Here is a 17,829-nt window from a genome sequence, read left to right on the forward strand (position 1 = left end):
GCTGCGGCTGATATAAGCTACGGGCCATAGTCCCTCTGGGTATTTTTGATGTAACACCGCCCCTAGTCCACTCAGGCTAGCATCCACATGTAATATATATGGTTGTTCGGGGTTTGCATAGGCCAACATGGGGGCCGCGGTTAAACTCTGTTTTAGGTCCTTGAAGGCTTGTTCACACTCTGTCGTCCTTGTCCCCGAAGGGTTGTCGGGCAAGCGTAGCCTTCCGGCTGGTGTCTTCCGGATATATTTTGAGGAGGGCGTTGAGGGCTTTGGCCCGTCGGGAATACCCCTCCACAAACTTGCGATAGTATCCGCAGAACCCCAGGAACGATCGCAACTCCCCCACTTTGTCAGGTCAGGGCCAATTGACGACGGCTTCTATTTTGGCTTGGTCCATTGCGATTCCCTCAGCGGACACTATATGTCCCACGTAAGTCACCGACATCCGGCAGAACTGGCATTTATCTAAGGAGAGCTTGAGTCCTTCTTGAGCTAATCGGTCAAGTACCTTCAGGAGTCGAGCCTCGTGTTCCTCCAGGGTCTTCCTGAAGACTATGATGTCATTCAAATACACGAGGCATTCTCGGGGGTTCAGGTCCCCTAAAGTTTTCTCCATTAGCCGCTGGAAGGTAGCGGGGGCACCACATATGGCTTGGGGCATACGGGTGAATTGGTAGAACCCCAAGGGGCAAATGAACGCCGTTTTCTCTTGGTCTTCATGACTCATAGGCACCTGGTAGTACCCGGACCAGAGGTCCAGTACACTGAACCATTTGCTTCCATGTAGAGCGTCCAAGATTTCTTCTATGCGGGGAAGATTGTACTTCTCTGGTACGGTTCGATTGTTGAGGGTCCTGTAGTCTACACATAACCTCACCGTCCCATTCTTCTTTTGCACCACCACTATGGGCGAGGCGTAAGGGCTTCGGGATTCGGTGACGATTCCGGCTTCTTCCATCTCATGGAGGGCCGCTCGTACACCTTCTACGTCCGTAGGAGCGAGCCGACAGGAACGTTCCCTGAAGGGCTTGGTATCAATCATCCGAATGGTGTGTTGGGCGTGTCGGCTACACCCCACATCCATCTCCCCGGTAGAGAATACTGGTCGTCTCTCTTCCAGCTGTACTCGCAACCGCTCCTTCCAAGTATCCGACAGCCCGGACGAGCCAAAGTCGAAGTCTAATGGCGATCCGGGATCTTCCACTCGGGCAGCTTTTACTTGTACGGCCTCATCCACTGAGCTGACGGGGTAAATCCTCCCTATCCCCTGTTCCGCGTCGATGGCCATGGGGAATGGCGAAAGATTTTGTACCATCACATAAATTCGCCGGGGAATGGCGGTCGGCCAATCCCGAAATTCCGGTACTAGCCGATATCCTCGGCGGACATTTTCTTCGGGCGTGCTTTCTAGAGAAAAGAGCCGCTCCTCGCCTACTCGTTCAGCATATGCACACCAGGCGGGGACCCTCTGCGTTTCTCCTGGTAAGAGCCGAGTCAGCCCTGCCCGGCCACAGAACAGAAGTCCGTGGTCCTCCTTGGGGGCCAGAGGGGAATCTGGATCCACTTGGACAAGTTGTAGCTGTAGACTGGACATGGCCAGTTCGTTAGTTTCATGTAGATAGGCCCGGATGACGGCTTGCACAATGTCCGCATTCGTACCTAGGATGATTGGATACTTAGGTGTCTCTTTGGGTTCTGGACACACCAAGGCATCCACCTTCATGGGATGAGACTTCCCTGTGTTGAGCTGTTGTATCTCCAGGTCCACGGTCACTATGCCATCAATGGGGTAGTCATCATTGCTCAGCCCTCTTACTTTGATATGCCCTGCCGACTTCAGAGGACGCTTCTGGAGGTGTCGATCATAGAATCCGTGATATATGATGGTTACTTGAGATCCCGTGTCCAGCAGGGCGGAGGAGTAGATACCGTCTACTAGTACCCGGATCAGGGCTACTGGCCCCACGCGGTAACTCTCCTCTTCGGGGTCATCGCCACTTTGGGTGGAAACAGGGGCTTCGGGGCTGGTCGCGTATACACCGTATATCATGGCCTGGGGCTTGAACTTCTTGGGCGACGGACTCCGGTAGCGTGACTCTCCCATCCGACAATCGTAGGAGATATGCCCCTTTTTCCCGCATTTAGAGCAGGACATATCTCGGGGTGTGGTACGGCGGTCATACGGAGGCGAGGTTCGACCAGCGTATTTCGGCCTCTCCGGGCCGGATTTGTCCGGCGGTTCCTCCTTCTTCTCAGCACTCCCTTTGGGTTTAGTGCCGCTGGCTGCTTTAGACTTCTGTGGAGAGTGCAGCAGGAGATGCGTTTCATGCTCTTTGACTTGCTGTAACAGTTTGATAAACGAGGGGGGAGGTCCTCGAGTGAGATTATCACGAATCATGTTTGCAATAGGGTGAGTACGACTGGACCCCCGTAGTTATTGTTTGCGGAGGTATTCGTCCATCTGGGAGGCGGTCAAGTATTTATGATGCAGCAGGGGTCCCAGGGAGATTTGCACGCGGTGGATATAGGCAGACAAATCTTCTCCCTCCTTTTGGTTAATGGCATAGTACTTAGCCCACAAGGCCCCATCATCCTCGGTCACGCTATAGGCCTCGACGAGAAACTCGATCATTATACGAGCGGTCATTTCGGGATACTGCTCTAGGTGGATGCTGATCAAAGTGGATGCCGGGGTCTCAAGCACTCCATGAGCCGTTGGCGTTTCACTACACCGGTACAAGACCATTCTTCCATTACTCCCCTAGTATGTTCCTTCCAAGGATCTATCCCATCCTCTCCCGTGGGCACAGGTAGCGTCCCCGAGAAGGCCTTTAATTTCCGGTAACTTTGAGAATGCGTGGCTAGGGTAAGTGCTTTTACTAACGGCGGTAAGCTTGAGGGAGTGGTTAACTGGTCTATCTTGTCATTGAGTTTCTGCAGCATATCACTACGCACCCCCGCTTCTTCGGATGCGCTAGACCCGGCATAGCTACATTCTGATGGGCAGCTACCTGCCTTGCTCGCAGGGTAATGAGCAAAGGGGAGTGTAGGGTCGTCGTCACCTAGTTCCCCCACAGGGGGTCCTGAAGGGGATAGACGAAGGGGCTGCGCTGGACGGAGAGTTTGGAAGCGGCAGATATTGAGGGGCGGCCGGCTCGAGGACTACTAGATCTCATCGACAGTTTACTAGCAAGGTGTTCCACTTAGCATCTTGATCTATGAGTACGTCTACCAGGCGGGCTTTGGCAAAACCCGGTAGTTGTCGTAGGGCCGTTTGCAATGTCTCTAAGGGTAGGGCCATGGGTACTCGGGTCACAGCAACTGCGCGGCGGGTGGGTGTGCGCATTTGTCGTGCCCAGTCGCGTATTTCCTGACACGAGGGAAGGGCCATGGCAGTAGTTTTTGGCTCGGGGGGGCACCCCAGGTCTAAGATCTCAGCAGCGCCTCCAAATGTAGCCCTGCTTCCTATCGACACAGGCCACAACCATATGCTGTATAACCTGTAGGCTTACAGGGCCTAAGCCTCTGCCACGGAGAGCCGGGGTGCTCACAATACTTATGACTTGGTGCAGTGCCTCCACCTGCGACAGCTTCCGTCCTAGGGGAAGTGGGTCTTCGCAGGAACATATGTACATGAACACACACACAGCGATATACTTTAACCAATATATGTTTACTTGCAGCAACCAACAGCTTAATTAACAGGTGTCCCTCCCTAGAGGAGACACTACTACCAGCGTCCGCTGAACGCTCACTCTCCCTTTCCCTTCACCGGGTGATCCCATCCCGTGTCCAGTTCCCGTGCGGAATACGTTCCCCCACCCCCAAGTGAGTCAGTGGATGTATAAGTGCGCAGCCACCGTGTCCCGGAGTGAAAATGGTACCGTTGGTGCACTTGGAGTTTACCTGCCGGGCACTCCTGTACCCGTTTCTGCAACTATCTTCACAAAGGATCGGCGTGGGCGTAGATGACGTCACCCGTGAGTGTCCGGGGCGATCCCACCCAGACACGCTGCGGCTTAGTGGCGGGGCCTGGTCCCAGGCCTCCCGCTTATGTAGAACTGTCCCGATAGCGATCGTATCACAGAAGAGGATCCGGAACCTGACTATGGCCAATCCCTAGCTCTGCTGCACTCTACTGGGGCTCAGGGCCTAACTGGGTCTAGGGCCTGCGGCCTAGGTAGGGGCGGCCTGCCTCCCTACACCGGAGCTCCTTCTCCTTCCTCTGCCAGCTAGCTCTGTCTCCTCGTGCGCCCCATCACTTCCTTTTCCTCCCTATTCTCGTACCTGATTGGTTTGGCCGTGTCACGGGGGACCGCGGGGGCTGCTGGGACCCGTAGTCCCCTAACTCCCCTCCTCCCAGAGCTCTCCTCCTTCGCGGGCTTTGTAACCTGCTCTGTGCATGCGCAACCTCCTGCCGGACTAGATCTGCGCCGGCGCCACCCTAAACATTGCGGCTCCCTAAACGCGGAACCTCCATTATTGGAGTACGACATATCCCACCCCACACAACAATTGGGGAAGAAAACGGGGTCCCGGCTACATTTATAATTCTCTCAATTCTCTTCGCTGGTTGCACTTGAGTCCCTTTTTTTCTTCTATCTCCCCCCACCCCTCCCCCGGAGAACCCAGTGTGGAACTTCAGATTTTGATCAGCACCAGTAAACAGAACTAGCCCAATTTTCATTGTCCTTTTCTGCACAAACCTTTTGTGTTTTCACTTAACAGTCACTTTAATATAATTTGGAGTGTGATCAGTTGAGCGGGGGAGAGCGAGAGAGAGAGAGGTGAGGGAGGAGAGAGAGAGGTGAGGGGGGAGAGAGAGAGGCAAGGGGGAGAGGGGAGAAAAGGGGTGAGGGGGAGAATTGGGGGGAATGGAGGGGGAAAGGTGGATGGAGGGGGGATGTGGTTGAGAAGTGGGGGGACTGTGATATTAACTACAACTAAATAAAGAGAAATACAAATTACCTTAGAGTAGCACAGGCAATATATGTGGTTAGAAACATTACTTTGTTGCAAGCAACAAAGTTACCAGTTGGGACACAGCAGCTTCTGACAACACTAGCAGCTGTGAGAGAGAAGGGGAGAGAGGGAGGAGAGGCTGCTTGTTCAGTGTGATCAGTGAGGAGTGCAGGGCTGTTGCAGTTAAGATTTAAACTTGCCGGTTTTTTTCCTCAGCACGAGACCCTGCATCTCTGCTTTGAGGTGAGTTGGCAAGTTGTCAAAAATTCCGGACATTACTGAATGAATAATGCCCGGAATTCTGACCAATCAGAAGGCAGGGATTTCAGTAATGCCCGGAATTTTACTGCTTTAGCCTATAATTTGTAATAAATCTAATATATACATATGAAAAAGATAAGTTTACCATATGAAACAGCAATAATTAATACAGTTTATTGGTTTGCTCTGGTATGCCCTTGAGTTACTTATGCCTAATATCATCACTATTTATTATCTAGTAATGCCAATTTACATGATAAATCATTTGAAGCCACAAAAAGTAGAATATGAAAAATGACATGCATCAAATGTATTTTGCAATTTTGGTGTTTGGGAAAAAGGGAAGTCTGTTCTTATAAATTGCATTATATTGTCTGCTCATCAACTTTAAAACGAAATATTGTATCAAGTCCTTTCTTTGGAGAGTAAAATATTGTAAGTGTTTATTTCATAACAGCCTTCTGCTGTATTCCGGCAGCCATTGCTGGATCTGGCTTCACATTTGCTGGCACTAATGAGTTCTGAATATAACCACATGGGATTGGAACGAGAAAAATAAATTGAGTATTTTTTTTAGTAATCATGTTGCCAAACTGTAACAAAATCTACATGATGTGACTACTCAGTTAAAGAAGGAACACTAGTATCTGCTCCACATACACACTTCAAGAGGTTGAACAAAGTGTGTCAGCTGCTACAGTACACAGCAGTACACAGCAGTACCAGCAGTAGCTGTCAAAACTAAGAAAAAAACAAGCACTTGAGAAACAAATCTTTCATCTGGTACTAAAACATTTTAATCACCGCTAAAGCAGAAATTAAATAAGCCAACAATGCTGCAATGCTTTCTTTTTCACCATGAGATTGATTATTGACATACAGTACATTACATAAATACTAGGGATGGGCAAGGGGTGCGTGAAATCAAAATTTACCAGAAACTAATATAAACAGACACAAACCCATAAGATATTTAGACCCAGTCAAAACCTAAAAATGAATTAGAACCAAAACTAAAACCCAAACCAAGTGCTCATCTCTAGGTGTTTGTTGCCATATCTTTTAAAATTATTATAAATTGTTCGGTTATATTATTTCACTTTCCTTAATTGTTTTCATGATTGTTTACTTATCTTAAGAGCATTAATGCTCTAGCATTGCCCAGCTTATTTAGATAATTTTTTAATTACATAATTTGGTTTAATTCCAAGCCAAAACCAAACGTATCAAATTTTGGCAAAACCAGAACCAAGGTGAAAACACAAAACACTTTTAGAACCAAAACCAACAAGCACAAATAAAAAGAAAAAATGAAACAAGAAAAGTGCAAGACACAAAACATGATACATCTCATTGTAATATGGACCAGGAAAATCCAACAGTACAGTAAGTCCTCCCCAAATCTTAAATTGGTGCACAAGTGGCAAAACTGAAGCAAAGTGAAAGTGCTTTGATAATTTGTCTCTTATCCCTATTTTTCTTGCTCAACAAAAACAGAGCTCGCTGAATTAAAAAAAACATACAATATGTTGATTTAGGATGTTATCTATAGTTTGGGTCTGAATGAGCACTTCAAATATTTCTTAAGTGATATATTTAGGGGACATTTGATTGAAACCACAAGCATGGGCTAAATTGTATTGGTGACACATAGGGGCTTGATTCTATATGTGCCAAGGCAGCCGATTTTCAGATAAATTGAAGTCAATGAGTAATAATGGCAGAAAATGGCCCGATCAGCCGCTTCAGCACATATTGAATCAGCCCCATAGTCTTCCCTGGTGCTACTAGGATACTAGGAGATCAGCTTTGCTAGATTCTATTAGGGAAAGTATTGATTGAAACTTTCCACAACACAAGGTACAGAAAAGACAGAGCAGTCACGTGTTCCCCACAGGTTCTCCAAGTCTTTCCCAGACTAGAGGACATTCACCTCTATATTGCACAAGAAGATTAGGTTATCAAATGCACCATGTTCTTTAAAGTATACATACCAACGAAGTGTTTGCACAGAGATCCAGCTTTCAAAACAGTAAGTAAGACTACCCTGATTCTGTGTAGGATAAGACAAATATTGACAAATAACTGCAAAATAGGGGAATATATTTGATACCATTGACTTCTGTGAACGTCACACGTCTGAACAGCCAACCCCCCACAAAATCAACTATCAATCACCGGTATCTTACTTAATGATTAATTGTAAAATGTAAAGGTCTGTGAGTTTTGGGGTTTTGCCACTTTTTATTTTACAGTCCTTTTTGTTTAATTTGATATTGCAGTGAAAAGTATTTTTTTATTAATAAAAGGAAAATTCACAGTTTGCAGGGACATTTTTTGAATCATTACTCAAATATCTAAATTAAGTCTCATGAACATTTGTGCAATAACCTGACTCATCACATATCTCTAATTTTATGTCTACTCCAACTATCAGAAGAAGCTACCGTGCACCTCAAAACTATTTGAGTCAAAGGTTTGTACATTGACAATGGAAAAGGAGCAAACTGTTAAAGGGCTATTGTGGGATCCCATGGTCATGTTCCAAGGATCAGAGACTATGTAATATGGACAGATATTGGAAATGGATATGCATACAACCAGATCATATCAGTTACACAATACCTACAGTTGAGAAAAAGAATTACATGAAACTGATCTATTAAATCCTACAAAGATCCACCCAACTTTATGCTTGCAATTTTTTATGTATAAAATATGCATCATAAGTGAGTGAGCTCAGTCTGCTAATTACATTTATATTGTTTCATCATCGCTTTGATCAGTGGGGAAAGAAGAGATGGGATCCACCTTTCTACCAACTTTTTTAGAGAACTAAAGTTGAACTCCCACTTAGCCACGTGTGGTGGAACTTGAACAAGTGAATGTAATTTAATGTAATTTTGTATCTTGTAAAATTTTAGGTACAAAGCCTTGCTCCAAATACAGTACATCAGAAATAAATAACATGGAATACTAAATACAGTCTACTGTAGGTAGGGCCCCAAGCACAAATAAAGAAAGATGACTCAAAATGACGCCAAAGTTGTGCTGATCAGCACAAGAAACAGGAGAGTTTTTTTGCGGATTTGGATCCGTTGCGGATCGGCCGGTTCCTTTGGTCCGTGGATTTCCGCGGATCAGTCTCAAAAATGGGGATTTGCCTTTGGCGGATTCATTTTCTAAACACCGATAATCCATCCATGGATTCTGCAACTATGGATTTTAAGAATCCAATCTATCCGCGGATTGTGGAATCCGCAGATGGATTGTTAAAATCCACCAGCGGATTGTATTCAATGGCGGTTTCGGATGCATCCACGCAGATTGAAACTGTAACAATCAGTAAGTGGATTTTACACCGCAGAATGGATTTTGAATGGCAAACTCTGGAAATTTCGGGAAACAGATTTCGATTGGTTAGCCCATCTCTAATGAGCACTAATGTTTACAGAAGTCCTCCTTAGAAAGTTTGGCTGACTTAAGACCCCAAACTATATTAATATAAAAATATATTTACAACAGAAAAGCTAGTTAAGGATTTTTAAAATACATAATCCGATGAGGAAATAAATGAAATGTAAAGGCAATATGAAAAAAGAAGTTGGTTTTGGATCTAGTAAGTGTAACTGTATATTTAAACATCCTAGTGTATTTGCAGGTCCCTCTGACAGTATGATGATGAAAGAGACAAAGCGCTTCGGCGTGAAACGCGTCAGAGGATCCGCCAGAACTACACCACTATGCTCCAATAAATGTTTCTAGTCACTACATCAGCCTTTGCTATTTTTCTATATGGTGGTGCATCGTTCCTTTCTCCGGTGGGAAGAGTATCATTGTATCCAGGTCGCTTCCGGTAGCACGCATCAGCTGCATCAGCTGATCAGCTCAGGCACCACTGGTCATAGACCATTCACCGGGACAGAGGAGTTACCTGGTGGACTGCAGTGTGCCTGCTCGACGGAGGATCATACCATTCATGGGCTTGGCTCGATTTGCATCTTAGACCGTGAGTCACTCTATTTTCAATACCACTAGAGCTCTGGTGAGAGCCAATTGTTAGGAGAGACTGTTTACATTTGCGAGTTTACACTGAAGATTAGCCGTGACCCCATCTACATATACTTACTACATGAGCAGGATTCAGCAACCTCATTGACTTTTCTGAGCGCCTGATTGGTGAACCTCTTGGTTTCCTTGTACACACCCTGTGACAGTATGGGTCGAAAAATACATACAGTACAGTAGCATTTCGCTGATCATCATTTTCAAGGTTTCTTAGTGGCCACTATGCAGTTATTTGACTGATTGTTTTACGTCCTCATACATCAATCCCATGACATTCATCTGCTCTTAATATTGAAACTTGGTGGTTTATGTATGAAAGTCTCCCAGCTGCAAAAACGGGTAGTGGTACAAAAAATGGACAAGCTTTATCACGGGAAAAAAATATAATTTAAAACAATGGGTAGCTATTTCTTTCATAAATCTGCTGCTATTTTTTATTTACCTGGTGTCTTGGATACCCCTTAAAAGAGGGTTATTTACTATGCTGTGGCTACAGCAGTATAAAGGAATTGCACCAGATTTATCAAAGGAAAAACTCCATTTACTTTCAATGAGATTACTTTTCTCTGACATATATGGGGCTGTTTTCTCCATAAATTTTGCATACATCTTGCAGCCAGGAAACCTTATTAAATAGACTTCTTAGGTTTATAATGTTTGTAATAGAGTCCAGCTATAAGATTTTGGCCAATAATTACTAAGCAGTCTTTTACAATGTCTTATAATACAGTATACAGCTCAACCTCATTATCGCGCGATCTGCTACAATGCGGATCTGCTTATAACGCAGTCTGAGCGTGGCTCTCGATTTAGAATATATCTTACCTTTTTTTCATCTGGCACCACCATGCAACTTCCGTGGCTGAGGACACGACCCAGCTCCTCTAATATACGTGACTGACCTGGAAGCAGTGCTGCATGAATGACATAATCTGTGGTCTTGGTCTTAGTCTCTGTCCCTCTGGATTTTGCCAGGCTTTCTGTCCCATGGGTTTTTTCCTGGGTCTTGGTTTCTGCCCCCATGGGCTTTTGCCTCCTCTCTGAAGGGGGTATTTGCCCCTGCATTGTCCTGTTTGTCCCCTCGGGGAGTGGGATTCCTTCCCCGGTCTCCTTGGCTCCTTATCACCTTTGAATTTCTTCCTGGGAGGACCCGAGTTGCAGTTCGGAAACTTCTTTCTAGTGCCGTCAAGGAAGAGATCTTGATCCAGCTCCTGTCCCACCTCCTGCCTGAAATACTCGGCATCGTCGCATTCTAACTGGTCCTGCTCTCCAATTGTCCCGGGATCCTTAGCTCCAATGACGCCATCTTGGTCCTCCCCGCACTTCATGCCCCCTCCCCGCTGCAGATGCCGGGTAAGTCCTCGCGGAACCCCAGAGCGCGGTGGGCAATTAAAAAAAAAATGCAATCCCTGTTATAACACGGCCTCATTATGTGGACCCCGAGCACCGTGTTATAATCGGGTTCAGCTGTATATGGCCTTTTATGGCCCATTGAAGTCAATGATCTAGAAGTTGTCTAATGGAGTAATACCACTTAGTGAAGATGACTCTTTAAGTTCCTTCACTTGAATAAGGCCATAAGGCATTGGTGGGCAACAGATGGCCCTGGGGTCTCATGTGGCCCTCAGGTGTGTCACCTGTGGCCCCCCACTTCTGGCCACCCCATCAGCCCGCTCTCCCTTTTTCCCAAGTATGGAGGGATCAGGGATGTTGCTGCAGTTGATCAGAGATTTCCCTGCTCCCTTAGCTGCTTAATGATGATCACTAGTTCTCAGTGTTAAAAAGAAGAGAGGACAGAATTCATCAGTGTACTGGTATTATGCAGCTGACTGGAAGGGGCAGGGAAAAGCTCATACTCAGGGCTGCAACATCCCTTCTTACTGTGGGTAATGTGCGGCCCTTTTAAGAGCTCAATTGCCACACGTGTGGCCCTTTAAGTATATCATGTTGCCTACCACTGCCTTGAGGTATCTTCCAGCATAGGAGCAACACTTGTTGTATGAAGCAACACTAACTGTACATAAATATGTCCTTTCATATCTTCTTTCCCCCTATGAGACAGCATTGGATGATGTTTCACTGGTTTTTTTGTTTGCCTTCCTCTGGATCAAAATACTGTAAATACAAATATAGGATAGGTATCTTATTTAGCATACAGTACTGTAGGTTGAACTTGATGGACATATGTCTTTTTTCAACCTAATCTACTATGTAACTGGAGAAAAATCTGGGGTGCTCCCTTTACAACTAAATGCAAAATAAATCAATATTAAAAAACAAAAGCAGGACCAATCACATGATAAAAATACTGGTCCAAATCATAGCTGCTGCTCAACCGGAGAAGGGTCTTCCTTTGATCCTCATGTAGTTGATGTGGTAAGTTGCGGTGAGCGCAAAGGAAAGATAAAAAGTGATATACACAATGGGTATTTGAACAATTGTTTTATTCATGCAATTGATCACATTAAATCTGCTCTCACAGGAGATTATGAAAGGATGTGGAGGGAAGGGAAAGGGAAAGGGGAGGTAGAAAGGTATAGGTGATCGATATATATAAATAAATCAATAATTCACTCACACGGCCATGTGTGAGTGGGGTTCACTTCAATGCAATCGTCTCTGTTGTGACGCTAAGTACACCTCTGATTCTCTGCGTCTCAATGGGTTGTGTGTGCAGACATACAGCATGTTCTCAGTGTACCCGATTAGCCATAGATGTAAAAAATGCTATTTATTCATAAAAATATAGTAACAAGTGACTCACATTAAAAACACTTGTCCCGGCTCTGAGCAGTCACTCTTGGCTCCTTGATACAGTTTTCTCTTTTTACAGTCTCTAAACCCCTTGGGACCTTTTCATAGGCATCCTTCAATGTACAAACCTCTGTGTTGAGACTGCAGACGTCCTTCTGAGAGACTTCCAGCTCTATGCTGGGGCCGCGAAATTCCTTCTGAAAGACTTACAACTTTGTGTTGAGACTGCAAACCTTTTTCTGAGAGACTTCCAGCTCTGCCTGTGCCTCTACACACTTCTGCTTCCAGCCAGTAATCACTCCATCAGACTTGCTCTGCTCCTTGTCCATGGTGCCAATCGCAGCATTTGCACTCTCCAGACTATTCGTGACGTTCTCGAACTCAATCTGCAAGAGACACTCTCTTTTCTCCAAAGTTGCACACTCTAGGCAAGCTGTGAACAGACACCTCAGTAGCTCTGCATTAGTTTCTTCCTCCTTACTTTGCATCTTTCTTGTGTCTCCGCTGTTGTTCTGATCCAGACCCTCTTTCTGAGATACCTCTGGAGATTCCACCCTTCTCACGATTAATTTGCCAGTCACACTCATCTGCAAACCATCTTGGCTCCTCTCGGGCACATGCTTTCCTGATGTCGCAGGATCATCTTTAACCTTTTCTACACCTTCCTGTGTATGCAACTTACCATCTTTCTTTTTATTTCTCTTCCTCTTGAGGCTAAGGCCCCGCTGCCTCAGACAGCGCGCCCGCACTGCAGACAGGCAGCGCGTGGAGAGGCACTTGACCGCTATCTGCAGTCTGTAGGGAGCATGGGGTTGGACCTGATGGCTGCAGCGGGGTCTCCCGGGCTGCAGGAGGGTGCTGCTGCCAGCTGTATGCTGGAAGGTAAACAGCTCCCCCCACACACATGCCATCTTCTCCATGCTGCTCCCTCCCCTGTTGGTCCGCCCGTCCCTCCGTCGGTACGTCCCTCCCCTAACACACAACACACACACACATATAGATACATATACACTTACATACACATACACACATATAGATACATATACACTTACATACACACACACTTTCTCCCCCTACCTTTTGGAGGTGGTGGAAGCTCTGACAGCTCCAGCCCCCGGCCCCACCGCTGATAGGCTCACCAGCGCACCACATGACGCGTCAATGCTAGGGATCTCAATTCTCTTGCATCCCCTGGCGGCTGACGCGTCACAGCGCGTAGTGAGCCGTGCAGCGAGGGGGGACTGGGACCGGCTCGGGAGGATACCAGGTGATTGTGAGTAACGTGCACGTGGCCGCGTGTGCCGCTGGATGCAGCGGGACCAAAGCCTTACTTTGGAAGACTGTGATACATCAGTAGTAGCGGGCACACACTCATTGCTGGAAGCCTTTGCATTTTGTCAACACCCACAGTGAGCTGGTGTCCCAACAAATTATTCTGTGAATCACTGCTAATGAAAGGAGTGTAGGAGAGGAGGTGTGGCAATAGTTTTTAAAATAACTTTGAAACTTAGGGACCTCCCAGTGGGGCTAACTAATTCTCATCTACCGGCCCCTGGAGATGGGAAGATATTTCTGCAGGAAATTGCAGACCTCATTGCTGGCCAAGTCCTGGAGCACTATGGAGAAAGCAGTAATCCAGGCACATGGTCTTCTTTATAGAAAATGTATTCAGCAATTAAACCAACGTTTCGTCTGCCACGCAGTTTTTATCAAGGGGTGGCAGTCAAAACATTGGTTTCATTGCTGAATAAAGTTTCTGTAAAGAAGACTGTGTGCCTGGATTACTGATTTCTCCATATAACTCCTTTGGGGCCTTTCAGGACAGTCCCCTCTATACGTGAGCACCGGTGGTTGATATTGCTTTACATACCAAGTATACGTGTGCCAGACAGCCACTCTATACAATTCCTGGAGCACCCCAGATGGCTTATCTTGGTGGATTTCAATGCCTCAGTTGATGATAAACTGTCTCAATTTGGTGAAGATTAATGAATCTTGGCTTCACACAACTTGTTCGCTCTGCTACCCATAGAAGTGGACACACACTTGATCTTGTTTTCCAGATCAGTTTAGAAATATCTGACCTAACAATAGACCCAGTTGTCTGGTCAGACTAGCACTCAATTTTGTTCTCTAAAAAAGCCTGAATTATACACAAATTGCATGGCTTATTACAGGCCTGTATCAAACCTTCCTTTACAAGGGAAGGTTAATGAGAAAGTTGTTGCTACCCAACTGGAAACCTGTCTATCAATCCATGATATTTATTAACCATTCCAGTCAGGATTCAGAAGATGGCATAGTACAGAAACAGCTCTGGTTCGTCTACTAAATGATCGCCTGGTGGTGAGAGACAAAAGGGACTGTTCTATTTTAATGAAACAAAAAACTTAAAACGCAGCAAATATAGTGATAAAGTCAAGCTGCTGCCTGAACACCAGCGGTTTCCCCAAACCGCAGATTAAAAACCTAAACCAAAAAGTGCTCGTGGCGCAAAGTGACAAAAAGTGTACAATTAAATGTGCAAATAAACCCAGTGATAAATAGCACTGAAATACACAAAATACTGTTGCTCCATATAGTGAAATCCTCAGGTCTGCGGACTCCTAGTTGACCTCATATGAAGACAAGAACACAAATGCAGAGGGTATAGTGTATTAACATTTACTCATGAAGACAAACAACACAGAGGGGAATGGTGACAAACTCACACTCTCCCTGCTGATATATGAGCAAGAAGTGACTTTGGGCGCACTTCAAGCCTCCTCCCATGGTGACTGCTCCTCAATCAGCTGCTCAGCTACTCAGCATGCAAAAGCAGGAACAGGCTGTTGACCATGGGATCTTAATGGAGCACCTGGAGGACTTCTGTGAACTCGGTGGCACAGCTTTCAGATGGTTCAGATATTTTCTCACTGGCAGAGTATCTTCAGGAATGTACTCTGCACTAACGCCCCTGTCATATGTAGGGTTCTAGCCTACAGTATCTCCTATGTATTTCACAGTGTATATGCTGCCACTTGGTGACATAATCAGATGGCATGGCCTGGATTATCACTGCTTTGCAGATGACACTCAAATCTACTTGTCCTTTGCAGCAGGTACTAATGATACATTTTCAGTCATCAATAGATGTTTATCTGAGCTCTTAGAATGGATGAGTGCCAGTTGGTTGAGGTTGAATCCTGATAAGACAGAAGTAATTGTGGTGGATGCACATTGTCGGAAGATAAGATGACAGCTAGGTTAACCCAAAAGCCTTAAACGTTGTGGTTCCCGTTGCTAAACTCTGTCCATTTGCGGAATACTTGGTGTTGTCCTTGACTGTGACTTGATCCTTAAACATCAGGTCAGCCATGATCAAATCTTCATTCTTCCACCTAAAGACATAGCCAGGATTAAGCACTTGATCCCCCCAGAGAATCTTACTACACTTGTCCATGCCTTTGTGTCCTCACACCTGGACTACTGCAATGCACTGTACCTGGGTCTTCTAGAAAAAGAGCTGCACCGCCTGCAGCTGGTGCAGAATCCTGTGGCCAGGTTGTTAACTAACCAGATCCGTACTTGCCACATGACACCTGCTCTCCTTTCTCTGCACTGGCTGCCTGTAAAATGGCAATTTTATTTCAAGATTGGCTTGTTGACATTCAAAGCACTACATGACATGGGTCCCAGCTATCTGAAAGAGATTCTAGTTCCCTACACACCCATTCACTCACTTCCATCTGTAGATGAAGGACTCCTAACAGTTCCCAGAATATTCTTGACTTCCTTTGGGGCTCGAGCTTTAAGCCAAGGTGCACCCATTCTTTGGAACAGTCTGCCTCATACAGTCCAAGAGGCCCCCTGTCTGGAAATCTATACAAACAGGCTCAAAACCTACCTGTTTACCCGGGCATTTAATTAATGAACCACAAGCTGACTGGCTTTTCATTACTACAATACCGTCCCATTCTGTATTGTATATTTCCTTGTGTTTGGTCTCTTTTCTAACCTTAAATGTTTTCTTCCTTTTCCTTTTAATAACTGTGAAGGGTCCCATTGGGAGAAAAGTGCTATATAAATAAAGTTATTATTATATTAAAGCCCTGTTGCTGTCCCCTTACTTACCACTTATATCAGGGGAGCGCAAACTTTTTGTGCTGCGCCCCCCTGTCTCTCTGCCCCCGGCTCTCGCGCCCCCCTGCCTTCCTTCAGCCGCGTCAGATGACGCTGCGTGGGCGTGTGACGTCAGGTCACATGGTGCCGCGGTGTCTATTGACGCCGCGTTGCCATGGCGACGCAACACAGGCGGCTGAATCCCGGTAAGTAAACAGTTGCAGGGGCCTCACGCGATCCCCCGGCATTTCATTTAAATGCCTGGGGGAAGAGCGCGGGGCCTCTGCAACTGCCCACGCCCCCCCAGCACAATCTCCCGCCCCCCCCTGGGGGTCGCGCCCCCCACTTTGCGCACCGCTGACTTAGATTGTAAGCTCTTCAGGGCAAGGACTCCTTTTCATAATTTTACTTTTAGGTCTTAAGCGCTTCTTGCCGTTATGTGTTATATTATTTTGTCACTGCTGTGAAGCGCTATGTTCATGGATGGCGCTATATATAAATAAAAATATACATACATACATGGACTTTTTCTTGCACATTTTCTATTTTCGCATCCTTTTTTGGGTGATGTGTGTGAATATATAACATATATATATATATATATAGTGCAGTATAAATGAGTTCTTCAGTATTAGGTGATACCTTTTTTATTGGATTAACAATTTATGTCATAGGAGAAGCTTTCGAGAGTTCTCCTCTCTTCTTCAGGTCAAGCAATACTGATATACAAAGGATTCTATGGCTAAAACAGTGTAGAGAAAAAAAAACAGATATGTACTGTAGATAAGGTGGGGTGTTAAAAGTGTTTGAAGCCACGGGACGGTGACAAGGAAAGGTGGGGAGGGGGAGGGATGCTGGGGGGGGGGGGGGGGAAGAGAAAGTGTTGATAAGAATGGAGGCAAAGCAGTGCAAATACCAACAAACTAGAAAAAGATATGCAAACTCTGCACAAGAGACTGCAGCGGAACTTAATCAAGAAGAAACAGAAGAAACTACAACTCCTCTCTCATTATGACTGCAGACCATGGACACAACATCAGGGATTTCAAACCAACAAAAAGCAGGACAACTACTTAGAACTAGAAACCAGAACTGACTTTTCAAGACAGATACACAACCTCAACCCAGAAGAGCACACAGCCTGCCAGGGAGTTATAACCCTGTCTGATTATAAACTCTCAAAACCTGAGATCTCTGTTCTCTCCAAGGGACTAACATTCTGTCCCACTACCAAACTGGATCAAATACAATTATTCTCAGACCTAGAAGAATTCTTCAGGAGACTATGACTGAAAGAATACTTCCACAAAAAAGCGAGCACCCCCATGACGACAGAGAACAACAACAAGAAGAAGAACACGTACTTCACACCACCAACAGGATGCAACGTCATACTTGACAGCTACATACAGAGCTTAAGATCACAAGTTTCCACACTAGCATCAACACAGCAGGAAAAAAACTATGTACAACCTATCCCCCATGGAGAGATCTGCTATCAAAGAACTGCAAAACAACCACAACATCACCATCAAACCAGCAGATGAAGGAGGCTCAGTTGTGCTTATGAACACAAAATAAATACATAGAAGAAGGCAATAGACAACTCACAGACAACACCTACTACAAGAAACTCACGCATGATCCAACCCAGGAATATAAAAAGCAACTCATGAATCTCAT

This window comes from Ascaphus truei, chromosome 4 (genome assembly GCF_040206685.1).
Source record: "Ascaphus truei isolate aAscTru1 chromosome 4, aAscTru1.hap1, whole genome shotgun sequence".
NCBI classification, from domain to species: Eukaryota; Metazoa; Chordata; class Amphibia; order Anura; family Ascaphidae; genus Ascaphus; species Ascaphus truei.